Here is a 15,303-nt window from a genome sequence, read left to right as displayed (position 1 = left end):
GGACAGTGAATATCAGTTTGATGTGAGAAAGAACAAGCATTCAATAATGCTGTGGTCTCATGCATACCGTTGTAAACCCGTAGTGAGAATTTTCTACTATATTATAAATATGATTCTGTTATTAGATTATCATCCACACTGAAGACCTCGGTATAGGAATTAATAAAGTCATGCAACCAGTGTATCTATGTCTGTGGCAGGAACTTCACTTTTCATTCTAAATAACTATAACCATGCAGCTTGGCAGAGAAAATAAGATTTTTATATATTCATAGGTAACTACATATACATAACCCCTCACATGACATTCTAATTATATTTTACATCTTTAATGTAAACAAGAAAACCAACAACTCAACCCTCTGAATTTCTGGGGCCCTTTCAGCTCAGCCCTACCGAAGTTACACTGATGGGCAACTAGAAAGCCAGCTTTCTTACTACATTTTGCAGCCTCCTTGAAATGGTCAGGAAACCAATTTGGAAGTTTTACACCATGTCTCGCTTCTGCAGGACCATTTACAGAAAAGCTAGGAGTTGGTGTAGGAGGGGGGAAAAGCCATAATATTTTCCAGCCATATCACTAGATAGGCATTGTTTTACTGTGTGTGAATAAGAATAGGCAGCAGCTAGGAAAATGGCCTTTGTGATGCAGTAAAACCGTCCTGGAGCTTGCTATGATTCACCATTAAGAAATTCCTTCTTAAAGGAGGTTTAAACATTATAATGAGTATTGAATTCTGGACTCAGGGACAGTGTGAGTGCAGGCAATTTACCACTGATCTCCCAGATTCTGCAGAAATGGCCAGTGGGTGAAACTTGCACCAGTGCTCAATATGCAGGAGTGTTGCTAGAAATGGTGCCACAGACCAAACCGCAAGGGGGCCATGGTACCAGAACATAACAGATCTTCCTGGGGAGCTGGCAGAGAAGGCTGAAACTGTTCTGCCTGAGGTGAGGCTGGACGAAAGGTTATGCGGCTGATGAGGAAACTAACGTGGATATTTTCTTGTTTGTGGAGTGGCAGACTTTCCATACCGTCTACCTGGAGAGCAAAGGGTTCTCAAGGTGGCTGTCACATGGGAAACAAATCTAAAAGAAAGTGTTCCCTCCTAATTTGTGGGCAATAGTATGAGGATGAAGGGTAGACACAGCCACAGGTAATACACAATGACAGGGCTGGGGCAAATAAAAATCAGGGCACAGAAAGCTGATCCCTTGCCCACGATTCCAGAGAAACCATCTGAGAAACTAAGCAGACGCAAGGTTCTCCTCCAGGCATTGCTCAGGACTTTGGTTCCTTTCCTGTTTTCAAGCTGCCAAACCTCTAACAGGAGGTGTGATTCCAGGTGTGACAGCCAGGCCCGCCATTGAGGTAGGAGAGGACTTCTTTACAGTTAGGTGTCAGGATAAGAGAATCAAGGAAACTTCAACCATCTTGTTTAAGGAACAACATCTAGCTTTCAATTAAGGAAACAGACAAGAAGTCAACACAGAACTGTTAATAGGAGGGCTCAGGAAGAACCTGGCAAAATGAATGAAAAGAGCCCAACAGCTAGAAGAATTTGGGTGAAAATTTTGAGTATCATGAATAAAGAAAGAATCCCATAAGATTCAGATAGGGAAAACAGGTTACTTAAAAAGAAGAAAAATCATGTCAGCCTTGGATTTCTTCTTCCCTGATATTAAAAACCATAAGACGATGGAATGTCTAGGGAAAAATCGCTTAGGAAGCAGGTATGTCATTCATTCAACAAATATTTATTATATACCTCAAAGCACCAGGCATGGTTGTAAGTGTTGAGATTTATACATAAAGGATACTATCAGATTTCAAGGATTTAGAAATATACTAACTATATATCCTTCCTGAAGTGAAATTACTCAAAAGGGTAAGCATGTTAACAGAGAGATGAATCAAGATAAAGAGCCCAATGCTGGATGTTGTAGCAAACGGGCTGGCATTAGACACGAACGTACCCCTGGATGATATCAAACATGCCACATAAAAAATATTAAAAGACAAGACATATCCTTGTCTTTAAAGCCTCAGTCTAAAATAGCACATGTTAAAAAGTGTGAGGGAAAGTTGTGATAACATATAGTCATGTCCCTTTGTTCCTTTTACATGGGAGGAACTCAACAGAGATGATTTCATTTATGCTGTTGATAGAGAAGACAGGATAAAGAATGTTTTTATAAAGTCAGTATGAGTGAAACTACTAAATAAAAAAAAATCCAAGAAAATATAGCACATGGGGTACAAAATAGGAAACGGAACAAGGTGTGCAAGACCCCAAAGTCCAAAACAAAATGACAGAAGGAGTAAGAATGACAGTTATAATAACAGATATAAATGAGCTAGACATTTCTTTGGAAGAAAAAAACCTCAGAATGAATCAAACATCACATTTCAACCTTTTCCAAGAGACAGACCTAAAAAAAATGACGCACAATGCCTCAGAAACAAAATGGTACTTGGGGACTTTAACCTCAGGCTCATCTGTCTTTGACAGACCTAGAAAGTGATAAATAAGGACATACAATATCAGAAACAATATAATTAAGTTATCTAACTATATTATGCCAATGGGAGGACACACGTTTCTCACACTTAAACATTTGAGAAATGAATGGGGATGGCTCCTAATATAAAAGTTTACATTAAAAAATGTTTATTTATTTATTTTGAGAGAATGAGCATGCAAGCAGGGGAGAGGCAGAGAGATGGGGGAGAGCGAGAATCCCAAGCAGGCTCTGCGCTGTCAGCACAGAGCCTGATGCAGGGCTTGATTGCACCAACCATGAGATCATGAACTGATCTGAAATGAAGAGTAGGCCATTTCACCAAATGAGCCAACCAGACACCCCTAAAAGCTTGCATTTAATGTGGTGGTGTTTTCTTTTTGTTCTTTTCCTGAAAAGCTGTCATTATATTTATAGTGTGTATAACAATTATGCTGACTTATATTTAAGGAAATATAGTGACACATGTATGTTACATACTAGAATGAAAGTACCACAAGGCAGAGATTGTTGCCCATTTTGCTCTCTGCTACATCCTCAGCAGCTTGCCAGAGCTTGGAATGTCATAGGCACTCAATAAGTATTTATTAAATAATAAGCATTTTTAGAAAATCATCAGTTTAAATTTAATTAATTTAACTCTTTAAAGCTTTATTCATTCATTCGTTTGTTCATTAATTCATTCATTTCGAGAGAGAGAGAGAGAGCATGTATGTAGGGGAGGGGCAGAGAAAGAGAGAGAGAGAGAGAGAGAGAGAGAGAGAGAATGAATCCCAAGCAGGCTCTATGCCCAGTACATGGCCCCACAGGGGGCTTCATCTCACGACTGTGAGATCATGACCTGAACCAAAGTCAAGAGTTGGATGTTCAACAGCCTGAGCCACCCAGGTGCTCCTAAATCATCTAAATCTTTAAATGACAAAGTTACAAATACTATGTCAACTTTTAATAAATGCCCCAAGTTGCAGAATTCAATATCCTTGACTACAAAATAGTAAAATTATACATTCATTATAAAATCTTAGGTGGAAAAAACCTAAATCCTTAAAAATTAAAATAATGACTATATAAGTCATTCTTGGTCAAAGAAAAAAATCTTAAATTTCAAATTACCTAGAAAAAAAATAAGAGGAAGAGCATTAAGATATTAACATTTATGGAAGTACATCAAAATAAATTAAAAAACAGGGGTGCCTGGGTGGCTCAGTCAGTTAAGGGTCTGACTTTGGCTCAGGTCATGATCTCACAGTTTGTGGGTTCAAGCCCCGCGTCAGGCTCTGTGCTGACAGCTCAGAGCCTGGGGCCTGCTTCAGATTCTGTGTCTCCCTCCCTCTCTGCCCCTCTCCCACTTGCACTGTCTGTCTCTCTCTCTCAAAAATAAACATTAAAAAATAAAAACAAAAAAACCCAAACTCATTGCCTTAAATTATATTGTCACTGAACATGATTAAAAAGTAATTAAATAAATTAAAAATAATTTATAAATAAATTTATAAATAAAAAAATAAATTAAAATAAGCTAATAAATAAGCTAAATAAATAGCTAAATAATTCAAAAAGTTTGCTTTATCTCTTCTTAAGAAGAGAAAAAATACATTCATGAGGTAAAAAGAAATGTATTAGAACACAAAAACAGAATTAGTAAACATATTAAGTGGCAAAAAAACATAAAAAAAATACTAAAAGGTTGAAAGTTTCAATGAAATAAATAATGTTACGGAAAAAGATAGCAAATTTCCAAATTTAGTAAAGGAGGAAACATCTTCTTTTCCACAGATCTCCATCTATGGAAAAAGCTGAAAAAGGTGTCAAAGAATTACCCACAAAAAGCATGAGGCTAGATGGTTTTATGGATGATTTATTTGAAATCTTGACAAAGAGATAATTCCTAGACTATAGAAATTGATGTAACATATAGTAATAGAGGAAATACTACTCAAATCATGTTACAAAGGTAATATAACTCTTCTATGTAAAACTGCTAACGTTAGGGGGAAAACCCCTTAGATATCACTTTTCTTTACAAATACAGACACAAAATCACAAATGGAAATACCTATAACTCATGTCCAGCTTTATCTTAAAAGAAAAAACAGACATCTTGTGGTATGTGAGTGTAGATTTATTTTTTCATCACTGCAAGGGCCATTCAATATTAGAAACTCTATTAATATAAATCATCTCATTAATAGAAAAAGAAGAAAAACCATATGACCATCTTGATAGATGTTTAAATGCCTTTTGAAAAAACTAACAAAAATCTCTGGTTTGTTGACACAAAAATTAAAGCTTCTTTTTCTCTGAAGTATCATAAAGTTAACAGCCTATTGACAAAGTTAGAAAAATGTTCTGAATGGTATTTGATAGTAGAGGCTTAATAATACTCTACATCAAGAACATTTACAATTTAAAAGCAAAAAAGGCAAACACCTTAATAGAAAAAAACGAAAATTCATAACAAAGAAGAAATCTACATGACCAATAAACACATGAAATGTTGTATCTCAGTTGTAATTTAATGAAAACAAAATAATTTCTATGAGCTATCAAACCGGTAAAAACTAAGAAAAATGAAAACAATGAGATTTAGTAGGTCTGGTATAAAGCCTGTACAAAACGGACCATTAACATTTGTTAAATGTTTTAATAAATACGCTGCTGGGGAGAATACAAACTTCTCGGCTTTTCTAGAGGCAAATTTGTATCAATTAAAATATTTTTCATAGCCTTATATTAAATAATATTTTATATTGATTTATGACAAAGATAAAGAAATAATTTAAGAATGCAAAGATTTATCTATATGACTATCTATAATTATTACCTCATTACATATAGGAAATAATGAAGATAACCTAAATATCTAACAATGATAGCATGATTAATCAATCAGTGAATTAAACATTACATTCAAATTTTTGCAGATTATTTAATGGCACGAGAAATGCTTATAATATAACAGAAAGTGAAAAAAAGTGTCTCCAGTAACAGCATATCAAGTAGAAGCTCAATTTAATACTACATGTGATATGCATGTATGTGCGTGTATTCGTATAAGATAGGCCAAAGCATAAAGTACTCATTTATTGTGTGGTTGATGATACATGAGTTACATTTCTGCTTTAACACTTTTACCAATTATGTAAATTATTACAGTGAGCATGTATTACATTTATAATACAAAAATGAATGTAAAAGGTAAAAATAGTGACTTCAGGAAAACAAGAAAGACTAGAGTATGCCAACTATATTCACCTGGTCTTCAAAATATTTTTGTCTATATAATTGTAACCTTTCTTCAGATGTTCATTTAACAGCTGCATAAACCATCGACTGCTAATTAAAATATTTGCAAACTGTGTACTTATCTATCTTTATCTGTATATCAACATATATGAATATACTATATTGATATATGGATATAACCAAGAAAAGCAAACTCTGTGCCATTATGTTTTAGATGGGATGTATTCAACGTTATTTATTGAAAAAATTTTCGAGCCCCTAGAGTGAAACAAATATGATGTAAATTCTTATAAATAAAATGGTCAATCAACCAGATATGGAACTTAAAGTCTAGACTAGAGGTTTTCAACCTTTTAAAAGCATAACCCACAGGAATATAGTTTACATTATGAGCTAGTAGATATGTGTATCCGTCTACAGACTGGATATGAAACAAGAACTTCACGAAGCAATACTCATAGTTACTACCAGCCATGGCCTCTGATATATCCTATTGTATTCAAAATCTTAAAAATGTCAATTGTGATTAATTGGTTTTATGATCATCTAATAAGCTGTGACACACAGTTTGAAAAACTACCCTCTAGGGTAGGTCTCACTCAGTAATTGGGACAGATGTGATACACAAATGCTCAAATCCTCAAAATGAGAGGTTGGGCGTAAAGTATCATCATGAAACATAATAAAAGCCACTTCATATTTGCTTTGAAATTCCAAAGGGCATTGGGATAGCTTACGTGGAGGCAGAATGCCCTAAATGCAGGCAAAAAGGAAACTTTGCAGGGATTAAAGCAAATCTATCTTGTTCATTGATTAGTCTCCTTTTCCTATTTGTTTGATTATCAATTTTTTTCCTGTACAATGATTTCTAAATTTTTCATTATGTTCGAAATTATGTTTCCTGTCTGCCTTTCCCACCAGACATGAACTTCTTATTCACTTTTGAATCCTCAGAGTCAAGTAAATTTCTGGCACAAAGAAAGAAATTTGCCACAAAAATTAAGGTCTAAGGAATTAATTGATAAATGAATAAATGAAAAACCATATGCTTTGAAATTTTGTCCTTCAATATTGAGGCCCAAAATGTACCACATAAGTGAGAATGAGTTTATGCTTTTCCTTAATTGATTATAGGACATTAACAGCTTTACGTCTTATTTTAGAGTTAAGATCTTCAAGAAAGTTAGGAAAATTGTAAGAGCTTCTCATTGGGACACTATTCAAATTTCTGATGAATTAAATTTATGAATCAACTAAGTGAAAATGTTAAATGTTTGAAACAAAATTTCAGTTCTTTTCTGTTTGTGTGTCATCTTTTTATTCCCCTATCACTGTGTACTTGAGGACTAGATTTTTTTTTTTAACCTTACATATTCACATCTATATGTAGAAACAGGAGCAGGTTATCCACTTTCTAAAACTTGGAAATTTAAAAATAGTTATAGACCCACACTAACCACAAACTGCTAAAATCCCATAGCATTTTTTTCCCAATCACCAATTTAAGTATTATGTTAAGAGACTTTTTCCGGCCATCACTCACGGTAATTGTGAGACCACGAGTGCCTCCTCTGGAATGTGAGTCTCTGATTCCTTTATAAGCACATACATTTTGTTAGTAAAGTACTGCCTGGCAATTTAAACCTGGGGAAGTTACTGTAAAGGGAACTGCATGGAAAACAGGCAACCTGGTCCATACTAAATAGATGAATAAAAGAAAAGTAGCTGATATATATAAAAAATTACAATTAAAATGTTTCTGCTCTTCAGAAACAATCTGGACCTCTGGCAATTAGTGGCGATGGGAAAGCAAAACTGAAAAATGGAGATTTCTCCACATCGTTTGGGGGTATCCATTATCATAGAGTGAGCCAGAAGGTTCATTAGAGGAAAGCCATCAGATCATGACAGAGAATGTCTTTCTCATACAACATTTCCTACTGTTTCTCTAAGGAGAAATTTCAAAACAATGTCTTTGTGCACACGCTCCAACCTCACCGCCTCCCCAGTCAGGTTTTCTTTCTTTGTTGTTAAGTGTTGATGCAAACGTTGGGCTTGCTGTATACTTAATATAAATCGCTAAGTATTCAGTGAACGAATAAACCAACAAGGGAATAAAGGCAGAAAAGCTATTTCCCTCATGTGTTGCTTTGGCTTTGCTGGCTAGGGAACGGAGCTATGTCTTAGTGAAAGATGACACAGAATGAACTAAATCATTTGAAGAAAGCCCGATGGAGATAAAACCCAAGAACTCCATTACTTTACAAAAGTCTTATCTCAGAGCTAGGAAAGAAACTATTTCTCAATTGTTTATAATAACAGCATTATACCAGTTCTTCTTAGATCATTTACTTGAATAAATGGAAAGTTTTCCTGTGCCTGGCTGAAATCAACTTTTACACTTACTCATAGACACTCTGAAAATTAGCACTATGATTTCAAGCCTCAGCAGTAAACACAGAGAAACAAATGAATTTCACAGAACTGTAAAGTCACAGGCTCTGATATGTGTCATTACAATTGTATTCAAAAGTGGTCATTCTTCTTGTGGAGAATGGCCATTTCAGAATTGCTGTAGTGATTATAATCATTTTAGAGTTCTCTTTTATTCAAGTGTTCTTCCTATTAGAGAGGAGCGTTTCTGTGAGTTTTCTTTCTCTCATAACACCATACTTGTTACTACTTAATAAGAACCAAATGATGGTAAGCTTGCAAATAACTCTGGTTTGAAAATTTTTTTAAACTGAAAGAACAAGATGGCCACCACAGTGATCTGATTGGCTAATTACACAGGAAGCTGTCCGAGGGGACCATTTTGGGTTCCAGGATCTGAACACAAACATGGCTCAGGTTGGGTCTTAATTGTCATCAAGGTTAAGCGATACAGGTGTTATGAATGCCAGTAAAATGTATCTCCATATCTTCCATTCCAAACATCTTCAATGAAAAAATTTAGTACCCGAAGTTAATTTCAGAATTTTGGAGCTCTGCTAAAACAAAACATAGCCAACTGATTTTAAACAGCTTTGAGAACAGTTTAGGAAATCTGGAATTCATAGGCGTTTCTGCTATGGTTTTTCCAATATTACATAAAATGGTCATTTCTCCCATTGCAGTAGAAGAAAAGAATGTGATTATTGTAGAAGTTGGAATTTTGGGTTTTAACCATGATCCAACACAAACGGTTGTGGTTTGGGGGAACTTAACCTATTCTAAACTCGACATCCTGAGCTGGAATTAATTGTTCATTAGAAGCAGAAAGAGTTCTGTTTTTCACTCTAATGTAAGTATAGCATAGGGTTATTTGACATATTATGGAAAAATAATGTGGTTTTGAACTTTCTTTTTCTGTTTCTTGGTATTTAGGGTTGGGTTTAAGCCAGAGATAGGCTAACTTATTTGATTATAGCAAAAAAGAATGATTTCATTTTGACTTTTACAGAGAACTGATGAAACAATACCAATACCATTGAGTTAAAAAAAACTGTAAGAGTGCTAATTAAAGAGTAGTTTAACAGAGGCACAGTCTGTATGGGCTTATAAACAAATACTCAGAGTTTCCCTTTCTTCCAAACATCTCATGTAAAAATATATATCTAAACAGCTGCCACAGTGATGCTCCTCTCCTTCTCTTTCTACTAGGAGTTAGCACACGTTAGAATATCAGCTTTGCTAATGGTTGTTGACTGTGGTGCGGTCTTAAAACCTTAATCTTCTCATCTGTGAAACAGGACTAAAAATACCTACCTCATGGATTTATTGTCTGGAATAATTTATATAAGGTATATAAGGTAGTGACACATATCTGTTGAAGTCAGCACTGAGTAAATGATTTCATATTTGTTATTAATCAGGTTGTAGTATAACTTACCGAGTACATAATTTGCACATATTCTCTTTATATTCCCCTCCACCTCCTATTTTAAGTAATTAACTAGAGCCTGGTATTTCTCTGCTCCGGGGTTTTGCAGAGCTGAAAGCAGAAACTTCTTTCTTCTGGTCTTGGGTCTTTGATTTTAGCATAAGCTCATTAAAGAGATTAGGTGCGCCCCTGGGGTCAAGGATGAAAGGAGTGTACTTTTGAAGAAAAAGTTTGTGTTTGGGAGAGAGGGAAATAGTTATTGACCTTTTGACCAATGGACTTTGCCAAAGTCTCTTACAACCAGGCCAGAGAGTCACCACCTGAAGGGACTACGGCTATACCTCAGTGGCAACCAGAGTGTACATGACTGGAAGGTCTCCTAAATGCTTTGTGTGTTGCGTAATGTCCCAGGACTCTGGAATAACAGAAAGGGTTAATTAAGCTCCAATCATGACAAAGTAGGATGGTTGTTTACCTAATGGAATATATTATTTCTAAAAACCTCAGTATGTGCACCATTAAAAAAAAAAATCCTCACATTTATTGAACACTTACTATATGCCAGACAATATTCTGAGTGCTTTACATGTAATAATCATTTAATTGCCACAATATTTATATGAGTCCCAGGAGAACTATTATCCTAGTTTTAAAAAAGACTGAGAGGTTAAAGAAATGGTCCAAATTTACCAAGTTAGTAAGTGATATATCCTGGATGTGAATGTAGGCAGTCTGACTTCAGGGTCCATGCACTCAGACGTTATGCTAAAATGCTTCTCATACATGCTATATTATTAGGTCTAAGATGCGACCAGATGTGAAGACAGGCATAGCTTACAGTAGCTGTCTTCAGGGCAGAATTTTAGTCGGGACATGCTCCATGTTAGTTGTAGCAACTGGCCATGGACCACAGCCACAGAGGGCAGACTAAGACACAAAAGGCTTCCTTTGGGGGAGGTGAGGACCAGTTTGTAGGACAAACTGGTGCCACTTTCAGAATCAGGTCAATGCCCACAGGAAGCCAGTCAGACTGGAAGTCTAGAGACAGCTCCATACAGAAAAGTGAAGCGTTGGAGAAACCTCAGGCTGTGGAGTAACACCAAGGCATCAGCCAAGGGCCCTTGCCCCTTTATGTCATAGAGAGACAGTTCCCAGGGGTAGATTCCATTAACTCCTCTCTCATTTCTTCCTTCTACACTTGCCCTATAGGGCCTAATTTTGGATTTTATTAGGGTTAATCAAATATCTTCTTTAAAAAGAGAAGTCTCTTAGGGGATGTTAAGAACTTTTATGGGTTAGATTATGTGCATCCCCATCCCCAGCCCCGAAAAGTATAGTTGAGATGAACTGCCTGAGAGAAAGGGAGCTTTGTGGGAAGACAGGGATGGGGCAGAGAGAGAACTCTGGACTTCTGAGCACTCTGGGGGAAAAGGTGGGTCCAAAGTGGGGTGTCATGATGAGGAGGTAAGGGCGATTAAGGGTCAAGAAACCTGGGGAGACACTTGAAGACTGGTAGATGAGAAGGGGCTAGAAGGTCTCAAAGGTGTACCCAGAAAAGAAGGAAGAAAGGAATTTCCTTCTCTTCCCCCTGGCCCTGATGGCCCCCTGCTCTTGGGCTCTTTGGTTATTGTCTGTGATTAGCACAAGGGTATTGGTTTTAGTGGGCTTTTGCAGACTGGTTTGGGACCCTAACAACCAACCATTGTTTTCTCCCCCATGGGAAAACCATTCTCAGTTCCAAATTGCCAATTTCTAAATGGGTTTCTGAAACACAGTGTATTTCTATGTTGGGAATTGCCTATAAATATGTTGCCTTCTTTCAAAATGATTTACACTATGTTTAAAAGCTAGAAATTCATTCATATGATCTCCATATAGGCTAATATGCCAACACGTTCCCATGAAAGCCACACTGAAATATAAAGAACTAAAACTAACAACCAAAAGAAAAAAAAATCTTCAATTTATTTTGTCTTTTTCCCTCACATTTCCACTACTTCCTTAAATCAAAGTGAGCAAGTCTCAACTCTCCAGCTGGCATTTGATGTTGATCAAACCTCATGCCCTTCCAAAATCCACCCAATTCATAGACAGGATGTGTTTTCTGCTCCTCTTCACTCTGCTTTGGTAGCTCTTCCACTCCTCAGTTCAGCTGTTTTAAGAAATCTGGGAAAAACACTAATCTGTTGGTGGAGGGACACATTGGGAAGGAACTATTTATGGAGCTAATGAGGGCTCATCAACTGAGAAGAGACTGGAAGGTATATGGTAGGCGCTAGACTATGATAGTAGATGTGTATATTTGATGGCTCTAATTCTTTATCTCATTCTATCTTTTGGAGCTTTTACAAACAGAATATATCCTTTCTTTAAAAACTGTGATATAGTCGGTTGAGCGTCCGACTTCAGCCAGGTCACGATCTCGCGGTCCGGGAGTTCGAGCCCTGCGTCAGGCTCTGGGCTGATGGCTCGGAGCCTGGAGCCTGTTTCCGATTCTGTGTCTCCCTCCCTCTCTGCCCCTCCCCCGTTCATGCTCTGTCTCTCTCTGTCCCAGAAATAAATAAACGTTGAAAAAAAAAATTAAAAAAAATAAAAATAAAAAAAATAAAAACTGCGATATAATTGACATACAACATTGTGTTAGTTTTAGGTATACAAAATAATGATTTGATATATGTATATAGAATCTATATTTATCACAAAACAACAATCCTTGAGGATATAGGTAGGGCAATTCTACCCAAAGAAAGAGAGCCTCTTTTAGTCCTTTCAAAGAATTCTATTGCCTCCCTGACCACTCCCCACCCCCACCCCCACCCCCTCATCCCCCACCCCTGTCGCCAGAGCAAATTCCTAGGTCTGGGGTGAATCAAAATGTCATTTGCCTGTCTAAATAAGTAGCCAGAGGTTGCATAATTTCTCATGTATAATTTAGTGAAGCTACCTGGGTTCCTGGAATGGCTTAAAGATCCTGGACCAGTAGACAAAAATAAATCTTGTTTCTCCTTTTACCAGTAATGGCAGCAAGTTTAACACTGACAATAGAACTGTTCTTTCTAATTATAAAGAGGAAAATACATGAAGGGAAAGGCCGTTTCGTACTCTTTCCTTAAAAATTTAAGATGAAGAAAGTTTATATTGTTATTAAAACCAGAAATTAGAGTAGACAACTACAAATCATGCCTGACATCCATTTTTCCTTTCCTCTGTTGATTAGTAAGTTGATTTTCTTCTGGGGACTACCTCTTCATCTAGACTCATTCATGGGATCTGCGTAGGCCTGATCCTACTTTCTGGTTCCAGGGCAGACCTCGTGACCTAGTTCCGGCCAGTAAAAGTAATGCATCTTTCTGGCCAGGGGAGTTCAGAAGTGGGTATGTGACCCAGGCTGAGTTAATTAATAAGCCATTCCTAGATGTACTCGGGGTGAGACAATCTTCTTTATTTATTTTTTAAAATGTCTTTATTTATTTATTTTTGAGAGAGAGAGAGAGAGACAGCATGCACAAGCAGGGGACGGGCAGAGGGAAAGAGAGAGACGGAAGCGCAGAATCTGAAGCAGGCTCCAGGCTCTGAGATGTCAGCGCAGAGCCTGATGTGGGGCTTGAACTCAGGAGCTGTGAAATCATGACCTGAGATGTGGGGCTGGAACTCATGAACTGTGAAATCGTGACCTGAGCCGAAGTCAGACGCTTAACCAATTGAGCCACCCAAGTGCCCTGAGACAATCTTCTTTTATAAAGTTGTTGGGTTGGAGCTCTTAGGGAGCTCCCTAAGAATCATGCCTACCGAGAGAATAACAATGGAACCGGATCCAGCTTTGCCTGAGGTCAGATACACCTATGGAATTTAAAGTTATATAAGCCAACAAAACTTCCCTTTTTGCTTAGACCAGTTTAAATTAGATTCCTGTTCTTTGTGACTTAAATGCCATTGACTAATCCAGAAATTTTCATTGGTGTCCTTAGCTTTTTTTCGGATGCCGTTAAGGTGCAGAGATGGAAAATACGGACAACTCAATTCTGGTTTTGGACCATTGGCAGCAGGACCTCATTTCTTTTATCCCAAATATTTAGAAAATAACCTTCTGATAGTTTTTACACTTCATGGCTATTACACATTCCATCTTAAATCCCTTTCCTAAGATGGCTAGCAGGATCCCAGCATCTTGCTCTCCCTTTCCTCTGACTGCAGAATTCATCGGATGTATCTTTCTCGTCTACACAGCTGCCAACCATGTTTCTTCAAGTTCGCTCCTAGACCATCCTCATGATAGGGTGCACAGATCTTCCAGAGTGTTTTCCTTTACTCACCCAACCATCACCTGAACCAATCCCCTTTGCCAAAAAGATACATACAGTACCATCTATTTTATGACAGTGGAAACTATAGTACCTCCTCCCATCTAAATGTTTACAAACCCCTTTCTTAGATAAAAATTTTTCTTATTTTAGCCAGAGAGTTAAAAAGAGGAGGATGTGTATAGTATTTGCCACGCAGCTCTTGAAAAAAAGACAATAATAAAGGTACTAATATTTTTTAGAAAACTCTGGAGCCATCCCATTTCTGAAATTACTTACAGGATATTCATGCTGCCATTAAATAAGCAGATAATCTTTATCTGCTAATAAAAAATACCCCAGCTTATTGCCAGAGGACTGTGATTGTCTTAACAAGTTTTACAGAAAATAAAATACCAGGAGATAACAGGTATTATGTTTTCTTTTGGCAAATATGAACATGTCACAGCTAGCCTATCTTACTTAATTGGGCCTATAAAAACTCGCCAGGCCATTTCACTTCCAGTCATTGAAATTCTCTCAACTTGTTCTTTACAGCTTTTCAGAGTCTACATGAGAAAACAGCTACAGAACAGACTGGTTGAAAAGATTTGTAAGGTCTCATGTCCGTATTTACAAACCTTGCAATCTGTGTGTGTTCATTTCTTTTAACACAAATGAAGTGAATAAATCAGGATCTCCTTTGGGAAAAAGAAAACCACCATATTTGAGACAAAAAGGACCAAATATGTCCACCGACGCGACTCCTAAGTGGTCTCTCTAGAATTCCCAGCACCCTGGGCTGCACACCCGGCCTCCAGCAGAATTAACTGCTATCACTGAGCTCATTTCGAAGCGAATCCCTCTCTATACTACAGAATTTCTCACATATATTATTGGCCTTTTTTTTTTTTTTTTTTTTTGGTTTGGCTTTAGATGTCTGTATTCCTGGCTAGACTGTAAGTTCTTCCAAGGTAGAGATGATATATTCTGGGACTGGCACCTGGCCTCTATTAAGACAGAGCAAATATTTGTTAAAATTGGACAAGAGACAGAGAGAAAAGAGAGTCAGATGCAAATGCTATGGGAGCAAGTGCGAACTCAAGAGAGCAGTGGGGAAAGCCTTTAGCTCCAAGCCACTGGACATAGAACTACCTATAGGATGGCCTGGGAAAATCAGAAAGTTTGAGGTAGAATTATGAGGTAGAATTATGAGTACCGCTAACAACAATATATTAAAAAAAAATTCAAAGATCCTAATAACTTTTCCGGTGATTGCTTTACCAATTTGGCTTTCAAGACTTTTGGGCACATACTTTTATTCTTTCTGGTCTAGTAAATTCTTAGGCAACTTAATTTATTTTTTCTGTATTTTATTTTAGGGAACTTTAT

At 37.0% G+C, this 15,303-nt stretch overlaps 1 protein-coding gene across 2 annotated transcripts in view; it reads right to left on the bottom strand.

Moving 5' to 3' along the window:
* The window catches only part of PARD3B (par-3 family cell polarity regulator beta), a 1,015,886-nt gene that overhangs the window by 87,137 nt on the left and 913,446 nt on the right, over positions 1–15,303 (bottom strand). The window lies entirely within an intron of this gene.

Source organism: Leopardus geoffroyi, chromosome C1 (genome assembly GCF_018350155.1).
Source record: "Leopardus geoffroyi isolate Oge1 chromosome C1, O.geoffroyi_Oge1_pat1.0, whole genome shotgun sequence".
NCBI classification, from domain to species: domain Eukaryota; kingdom Metazoa; phylum Chordata; class Mammalia; order Carnivora; family Felidae; genus Leopardus; species Leopardus geoffroyi.
The sequence above is the reverse complement of the archived record's forward strand: the minus strand, read 5'-3'. Positions and strand labels throughout refer to the sequence as shown.